This window comes from Pristis pectinata, chromosome 13, assembly GCF_009764475.1.
Source record: "Pristis pectinata isolate sPriPec2 chromosome 13, sPriPec2.1.pri, whole genome shotgun sequence".
Lineage (NCBI taxonomy): Eukaryota > Metazoa > Chordata > Chondrichthyes > Rhinopristiformes > Pristidae > Pristis > Pristis pectinata.
The window spans coordinates 27,705,833-27,715,698 of record NC_067417.1 but is presented as its reverse complement, the minus strand read 5'-3'; positions in this window follow the sequence as shown (position 1 = coordinate 27,715,698).

The window sequence follows — 9,866 nt, the reverse complement described above, 5'->3', positions numbered from 1 at the left end:
CAATGTCAAAATGTTGCTGTGCTTCATGGGTGTTCTCAGTGTATAACTAATGCAGGCACATTAGTCCTTGGATCATTAGTTGTCAACTTGTACACTGGAGTCACGTATAGGTTAGACAAAGTAGAAATAGCATGTAACTAAAGGACATTACTGTTGGTATTGGTTTATTATTGCCACATGTACTGAGATACAGTGATAAACTTAGTTTTGCAAGCCATCCATACAGATCATTTCAAAATGTAATATTTTGAGGTAGTACAAGGGAAAAGCAATAACATCATGCAGAATATAGTGTTACAGTTACAAAAAATACAGTGCAGGTAGACAATAAGCTGCAAGGCCGTGAAGAGGTAGATTGTGAGCTCAAGAGTTCATCTTTAATGTACAAGAGATTTGTTCAAGGGTCTTGATAACAGCAGGATAGAAGCTGTCCTTGAGCCTAGTAGTGCGTGTTTTCAAGCTTTTGTATCTTCTGCCTGAGGGAAGGAGGCTGGGGGAGAAGAGAGAATATCTGGGATGGGAGGGGTCTTTGATTATGCTGGTTGTTTTTCCAAGGTAGCAAGAAGTGTAGACCAAGTTCATGGAGAAGATGTTAATTTTCATCATGGACTGAGCTGTGTCTACAACTCACTGCAATTTCTTGCAGTCTTGGGCAGAGCAGTTGCCATACCAAGCTGTAATGGTGCACCTGTGAGAATTAGTGAGGGTCATTGGGGATGTGTCGAACCTCCTCAGCCTTCTGAGGAGGTAGAGGAGCTGGTGTGCTTTCTTGGCCATAGCGCCTACATGGTTGGACCAGGACAAGCTATAGGTGATGTTTACACCTAGGAACTTGAAACTTTCAACCATCTTCACCTCCGCTGCATTGACACAAACAGGGACATGTGCTCCATCCAGCACCCTGAAGTCAATGACCAGCTCTTTTGTATGGCTGACATTAGTGAACCCATTATGTATTTATGACAATAAGAAAATATTTTTTAAAGAGTCATGAAAGGTTACAAGTCATCAGATCTTAATGAACTTAGTTTCTCAATTTGCCGCTTTGGGGTTTGAACTCTCTCGTATTGTGTCTGTGTTCAATATCACAGCCAGGTTTGTTAAAAGTGGCTAATGTGATAAATGGGAAGCAAAATATCAGTGCCTTACTGCAATTTAGAGTCAGATGGTGGGGGAAAGAACTGTTTTTATCATTGTGTGCAGCAATGCTTTGGAGAAAGACTAAAGTAGATTTTAGAGACAAAACTGAAACTTTCCAATTAATTTAAATAGGAATTAAAAAGGGGTGATTTGTGTCCTGGTTTAATGCCTTGTCAGAAATTTGAAGATCTGCTCTATTGTAAACAAAGCAGCTCTTTCTTTAGTGGTGAAAAAGTGGAGTGACCTTTAATTTGTATATGGTTCATGGTTGGCTCATGCTAGGTGGTAAAATAATGGATGACAACAGTAGAACATATTTCATTCTCCTGTATGACATGCCTTACAAACACAAAGACGTTCTCCAAACAAAAATATCACATGAAAGGCAGATCATTACAAAATTATTTTGACAATTGGTAACCTGGTTATTCATTAGCACACACATAAATTTGCAATGTTCACACTTCATTGCTTTTAATGGCAGGATGTTATGTCTAGTTTCATTTTAATCTTTTATAATGGTAATTTTAAATATACTGCAAATGCATGAAATATTGTTAGTGTATACTATTTATTAAATATTTTAGCTTAGATTGTTAACCCAAATTTACGTTATAAAAGTGAGTATGATTGTATAAATGGGAAACATTGAAATTGTTATGAGCCGTTAAGATGTCTTTGATGCACTGAGCAGGATCCTTCAGCCTGACATCAGAAAAAAATCAATGATATTGAAACAAGAAGCTAAAAATAACAAAATTAAAACTGCATTATATATAGAGACTTCCAAAGTCATTCTTTGCCTTCTGATTTTCACATTTGGCTTTAAATATTCTCATTTTAAATTAAATTAATCTATTTAAAATATTAATTCACATCATCCATAAACACAAACTATCTATACCAATTTTTTTTCCACAATTGAAGTCACTACTGCAAAATAAAATCCCTTCAGATGAGGGAAAATACAATTCCTTGTATCTCTAAAATTAGGCTTATAAAAATGATGTGGTTACCTGATGAGTCAAAAATTTATCACTTGTTTAAGTCATTGATACTTGATCAAAACCCCTGAAGTATGATTATAAAGTTCAAAATTACAATCCCAGAAGTGTAATTTAAAAATATCAAGGTTATGGGCTTAATTTTTAAAACTTCACTTTGTTAAACCTTTGTCTTTGTATCATTGGGACATTTGTTTTTTTCAGATAAGTGTTGCCAAAGAAACGAAGTAAAGGTACAACACCAATGTAATTACCTGTGGTGAGAATTTGGAGACTTTGTATGCCCTACATAAAGAAAGACTGACACCCCTTGGTATTTTTTTCTTTGTAATTTCTTTTCCCTTGTGAAGAATTTTAGAAAAGCCATTTGACTTCAGTTTCTCAGTAGACCACTAAAACTTTTGAAATAGCTTGAAATCACATTTACTTATCTTTACTGAGTGGAGAAAACTACTTAAAATATCAAAGGTATGAAGTGAAAAGAATGAATAAAATACAGAGAGATAGGTTAGTCATGCATAACGTATTTCAACCTATCAGAGCACACAATACTGCTATTATATGGCTGCTATATCTTCTGAGTGACTAAGTTTAATATGGGCTTTAGTCTTTTTTTACATTACAATTTCAGAAAGATAATTCCTAATTTTAATGTATTTTTAATATCCCCTGTGTTACACTAAAAAGGTTTTTCTTTAACAGAGCTTTGATTTCTTTCAAACAAAGTATTTTACATCTTTCATTCACTATCAATTGCACAAGACAGAATGAGCTTACTCATTTTTATAATAGGTCATGTATAATAATATATACTGAATTTGTGATAATCAAGCTGTATCTAGAAATCATAACCAGTAAAGGCAAGCTTAATCCATCTAGTTTTGAGAATGGAAAATTCAGCCCATGCAGGTTGAATTGAATGGCTGTGCTAATATATTACAGTAAATACCATTTTTGACTACGTTCTTAAAGACTGGACTAGGTAGAAAAGGCAGCAAGTTTTATTATACCTACAAATGACATATAATGTTATGATTTCAGAATCCTAGAATAATTAATTTTACCTGTGCAAGTATTTACACCCATGAGTTAAAAATATTATATAAAATTTGATAACCTCTGAAATTTTTTTTTATCATTAGTTTGCTGACTGGTCCTTGATTCATTAGAATGACTGAATCTTCTTCAATGCAGAACTGTTAAACAAATACGGATCTCTGCAGATCCCCATGTGTGTTTTTTTTAAAAAAAGAAAAGCATGGGGTTAAAAGCCTGCCTTGGTGGCATAATTTACTGCTGCTGTGCCAAACAATCACATCTCAAAATGACCTTCATACGACACCTAAAAGACAAGAGTATGGTTTTAGTGCTAATCCCTGCATGCATTTCTGAATATATTAAGGCTTGCCTTAGTTTTATATATAAATTGTACAGTTCTACAATAAATAGATTATTGTGAAGATATAACTCTGTATTTTATGTTTGATGTGTGTGTTGACATGAGTGCCAATGCATTGGCATTGTATTGACCTGAGAGGTGATTTTATTGAGTTTTTTCATTGATACCAACAGAAACAAATAATGTGCATTATGTAAACCCATTATGCTGTACTTTAACATTTCCCTGACACAGATCTGCGGGGGTTGTTGAATATAAAATTACACTTTTTAGATAATATAAATGTTTTGATCACTTCCTTTGGAGACAAACAGATAAAATGTTGTAACATTGAGTGTCAGTTTTCATTGCTGTTAGGGCTGATTTGACTCCAATTTTGATTCTGAATTGAAGACCCTCATTTTAGAGGGACTTGCATTGTTTGACAAATTGAATAGTGCAATAGTGAGTGTGGTGTACCCTGTGCCCATGACAGAAATATGTAATGTTAGTGACTGGAAACCAGCCAGAGGCCAACAAACCTACCAGAAGAGGCAATGGAGAGAGAAGAGGAGCTCAAGCCAGAAGGAGCATGTTCACTACATACCTTCTACAATTAAATACTATCTACTTTTCTGAATGACTGCTATTCCAACAATGCTCAACTATAGCACAAAGCGATGATAATTCCATTCTTCCATCACTGATGCAATCAGAGCTATCTTTTTTTTAAAAAAATGGCCAGCTGCAGCTTACTTGAGCATCTTCCACAGCATTTGCCAAAGCAGTAACTTTGACAAACCAGGGCACAGGAATGCCTGGCTCCATTTTTCCACTGTTGCTACAAGTACTTATCTAACAGTAAGAATATTTTCATCAAACATGGTGCATCTGTTCAAAAGGCAGCTCCCCATCAATTTCTGAAGGGGGATTTGAGATGCGCCTTGAATATTGTCCTGCCAGTAATGCACATCTCCCACTTGTGAACATAAAGAAAACAATTATTTCCACTGTTGCTGATCATTTTGGTGTCTGTTTGATCATATTTTATGAATAAGAGATGCAATAAAAACATATCAACTCATATTTGTACATTCACTCAGGCCTGAAAACACAAACATCAATTTAACAACCTCTTAATACTTGTCTTTCACAAGGATCTTCGTCCTGCTTCACCCCAGTGGCTACAGCTAAGCTACTTGAAGGCTATTGACTTGCACTGGAAAGAAGCTGCAGATAGCTCTGCAGGATCACCCTGAGCAACTCTGCATCAAACTGGTCTAGCTTGAAACAGCCCCAAAGCTTGTCATGTGTGGCAGCAATCTGGGCTAGCTTGCTGAGAGGCAATAACAAAGGCACTGGTGGAGTGGCGGAAGTAGATCATAAATGCTGTTCTCCAACAGTTGATTTGTGCTTGATGTAGCCACTGCCACTCCTCTGAGGTAGCATCTCAGATATCCCAGTAACTCTAGTAATCTGCTGGAGAATGGGAAGTCAGAGGCCTGGATACTCAGACTTTTGGACAATAGTACCCAGCAATATGAAGGCAGCAATCTGAGCTTCCCCACCAGAACTTGACGATTCCCCACAGCACTTAAACGTTAGGTGGCTTCTGGAGGGCTGCAATGGAGATGATGCACCAGACATCAGATGGTGCTTGATAATTAGGTGTACAAATGCTGGCCTTTCAACAAAACTTTCTGGAAGGTCTACTCATGAACAAGCATTTTGCAATGCAGCCTCTTTTTTTTGTTGGTAGCCCATAAAATTCATCTGCATCATCTGAAGCAAAGTGGCAGTGGCTGAGCTTATGGCTGCAAACACCACTACCTTTGGGCTGTTTATCCTGCATTATTGTTTTCTTGCTCAATGGTGGCTGTCTGGCTAGGTAGGATTTCCTATCTGCCTGAAAATAAAGGTACAAGGGTGAAGGGAAAGGGTATGTGGTATATTATTACACCATCAGCAACTTGTCAAAGTGATTATGGGATAAGGTGGATGTGGAACATGAGAAGGAAGATCTTTGATCTCGCTACTGGACTGTGATGGCCAGTGCACTTTCCTCTAGGCTGTTAAACTGATGTACATAAGATTCTTCTGGTGATGTCTTCTCTTGTAAGAGAGGGAGTCTGCTGGTAATTTGCAAAATGTGGCAGTGATGATGTGCCAAACACATCTGAATAAATGGTATTGTGTGGAAGTGGGGGTGGGAGACTTCAAGTAGTTAAAATGAATGAGTCTCTAGTGGGGCAAGTGAACATTAGTTAGGTTCTGATAAAGCTTGTTCTTAAGTGAGCAATAGGGGTATGCATATTGGACCACTGTGAGGTTAATGGTGCAATCACTGAGAATGAATAACAGGGATTTGAGAATGTCTTCACTGACCTTCCCTGCACAAACAAGGTCTATAATGTCTTGTGGCAGTAGATCCACATCCAATTCCTGCCATTCATCTCAAGTTCCATGACTTCCCTCCACGGAGCTGTGTACAGATGACCTCTCAGCTTTTCTCCACCATGCCCATTGAGTAGTGTCTGAAAATCTGAGTGCCCACTTCTTCCCATGCTCTACTGCGCTTTTGCTGAATGTCCAAAGCTTATAGAATGATCCCCACTAATGGCCGCAGGAAAAGAGCAGCCCCCTTTTTAAGAGGAGCATGGCTTTATTCAGCAGCAGTTAGCTTTATCTAGTATAAACCACTTGAGATTGGACTGCATGATTGTGTACTAAGGCACTGGATGCTGAAAATATGATGATAATATGAGATCATGAATTTTATGCACATACTGCATTGGGTGAAATGGGGCAAGGGTATCTGTGCATTTCATTCCCAGCATAGACTGTTATCCAACTTCTTTGCCAACTTGATTCAACTTTTTGTACATCTAATCCATCCTGGTGGAGAACATGCAAAGTGAACAGTCAAAGTCCAAATGATTTTTGCAAAGATTTGAGGAAAATATTCTGCAGATGTGAGGTCATTCTCCCAATCACAATTAAAATTGTTTCGGTGCTGGTGAACGACTAGATTAACACTATCCAGAGAATTTCTGCTAAACAAATGCCAGGAAGACATGAAAGCAAGAACAAATATACTTGTGTTAAGAACACTGAATTTAGACAAACCTTGAAACAAAAACATCTCTTACCTTTGATGCATTTATGATTGTAATCATGTTGGTTCTTACTTTAAAGGATTATACTACTGTCCAAGGAAACATACCTCACTTAAGTAACCAGAATATAAAATGAAAATTATTTCTCATTTATTGGCTATAAAATCCAATAAATCTCTCTTCTCGTTTGTCTGACATGAACAGCCTCACATTTGGATGTCCAGCCTGTCATTCAAGCCAATAGTCTCCTGAGATGCCAAGAAGAAATGAGGTGCCTCCTACAATATATCTTAATGGAAATCCAGTAAAGTAAAATTAATTATTTGTATCACAGTGTCATCGGATCTCGGGTTCTCTTTATCAAATTACTTTAAAATTATCCCAGACCAAAAACCACACCACTGAGAGATCTGACAAAGAAATACATGCAGTGATTTATTTTTCTCCAGCAGGCAATATTCTTGTGGTAAGATTGATAAACAGATCCATCATTGAAATTCCTCACCTGCATACATACTTCCAAAATATGTAATTCCCTCACAAATATTAACAATTAATTTTATTTCTCTTGCTTTACAAAACATGGCCATGTGGTGTCACTAGTATGACTGGAATAGTTTGCTTAACTACTTGTCAATTTAAGCAATCCAAAATTTGAAGTTTGAATTAAAGCTTTTTGAAAGATATTAAATGGAACAGGAATGGAAGCAGGTACATTTTATGGGTTTAGAAAAGAGATATGGAGATTGTGTAGTGGAATGCTGCAGGTTATAAGCATTATGACTCTGGTCTGGATGTGTCACATTGAACAATATGATGCACTGTTTAAAGTTTGTGTAAGGGAGTTGGAATTCCTTTCATTTGCAGTTCATCTCCAAGTACACTTGGAGTATCCTCAAAGTATGGCAGCAGTAGGCTGTAGTCAATGGTAGGCTTCACCTTTTGTGGTATGTATTCAGCTCCCTTGGCAAACTTGGGTGATGTTTTAGAACCAATTGCACCATACAGCTGAACTCTGCAGCTTAAGTTTAAGAACATCCTCTTTCTACTGAATCTTGTTATCTCACCTATAATTTGTCAGTCAGTTAAATTCAGGGCACTAAATTAACCATTTGTTCACAAAGTAGCAACAAGATAAATCTGCCACTGCTGCAGCAAAGACAACACCAAGTTTTTAGTGAAAGGCAGAAATGCCTTTTTGGAATGGATTAAGCTCATTGTGCATATGGATAGAGTAAGTGACACTTATGGGTGCTCTCATACATTGTCTGCAGGAATGACAGGATATATATTGCTAGGCACGTTGTACAGGGGCAAGACATATTCTTTTTTTCCAGAAAAAAGGCTCCAAGAGACTATCTTGACCGACAAATCATGGTTTTGTTCTGTGCTTTATGTCTCCCTTGTTGTAACAGGAAAAGCAATGCCTGTCTTCTGCAGCTCTCCCAATCCTTGCTTCCAGTGATACAAATATTAGGGCCTCTGATGTGATGGAGCCAACATTTTGACAAACTCCATGTATGTAGCAGCAGAAGCAAAGTATGCACCTCAAAGTCCACGTCCACCATGCTCATAAGCACTGCAGAATTAATGCCCTTGATATTGGATCCATTTATACACTCTTCTTTTGCACAAATCATACCGAAAAGAGTTCTTAGCTGCAGTAAAATACACTGGTGATCGTTTCTGGGAGACATCATACCCATTGGGAAATTGGTCCAGGCAGCTGACTGGTGGTCTTTTTCCTAGTATCAGTCTTGCATCTAATGGTCGGAGGTTGCACAGTAGATGTTTTCTCCATTACCAACAGCAATTGGAGCTTTTGAGTAAAACCTACAACTTTTGCTAACTCCCTGTAGAAATAGTAGTAGCACATTGTGTGTGAGTTGGAAATGGGATGGCAATTAATGGGTCTGCTCTGTGACATTGACTTGCATACAATATCTACCAGCTCCAAATTATAATGCAAAAAAAAACAAACTGCTGGAGGAACTCAGTGGGTCAGGCAGCATCTGTGGGGCAAAATGTTTCAGGTTGAGACCATGCAAGAGGACTAGGAGTGTGAAGGGGGGGAATAGCTATTCTGAAAAGGAGAGGTGAGGCAGGAGCTGGCAAGTGATAGCTGGATCCAGGTGAGGAGGGAGGGGTGGCGATAGTGACAGAGGCCAGGAGCTGGTAGTGGAGATGACAAAGGACTGCACGTTATGGAATCTGATGATAAAGGATGAGTGGAACTAGTTAAGGAGGAATGGTGGGCAGATGGGAATAATAAGAAGAGGGGATAGGGGACCCAGTGGGTGGAGTGCGGAGGTGATAGGTAGATGGGACAAGGTGGGGGGAGGGGAAAGAAACTGGGAAACAAGGGGCTGAATGGCAGTGGTGGGGGAGTTGGAAAGAAAGGGGGCTGGGTGTGTGAGAGGACTAGGGTAGATAAAGAGAAAGGAAAAGGGGGGGTGCAGGTTACCTAAAATTAAGGAATTTAATGTTCATGTTGTTGGGTTGTGGACCAGCCAGGCAGAATATGAGGTATTGTTTCTCTAGTTTGTGTTAGGCCTCGCCCTGGCAGTGGAGGAGGCCAAGGATAGACACGTTGGTATGAGGAGGGGAGTTGAAATAGCTTGCAATCAGGAGCTTTGGATTGCCATTGTGGACAGTGCGCGGGTGCTTGGCAAAGTAGTCGCCCAGTTTTTGTTTGGCCTCGCCAATGTGGAGGGATCCACATCGAGAGCGCCCAGGGCAATAGGTACATTTGGAGGAGATGAATGTAAATCATTGCCTCACCTGAAAGGGCTGCTTAGGTCCCTGGATGGTGGTGAGGGAGGAGGTGCAGGGACAGAGCTTGCATCTCTTCTGGTTGCTGGGGAAAGTACCTGGGGATAGGGAGGGTTGGGTGGGGAGGGATTAATGAACCAGGGAGGGCACATATCTTCCACCCTCACCCTGAATACTGGTGTTCCTCAGGGGCGTGCGCCTGTATGCCCTTCTTACTCATGACTGTTCATCCGTCCATGAAACAAACAAACACCATCATAAAGTTTGCAGACGACACGACAGTCATTGGCCTGATCATGAACAATACTGAATTGGCATACAGGGATGAGGTACAAAACCTGACAGCCTGGTGTTCTGCCAACAATCTCATTCTCAACACCCAAAAGGCTAAAGAGATTGTGGTGAATTTCAAGAAGTCAAGGAAGATAGATCTTGATCCAGTGTTCATTAGTGGCG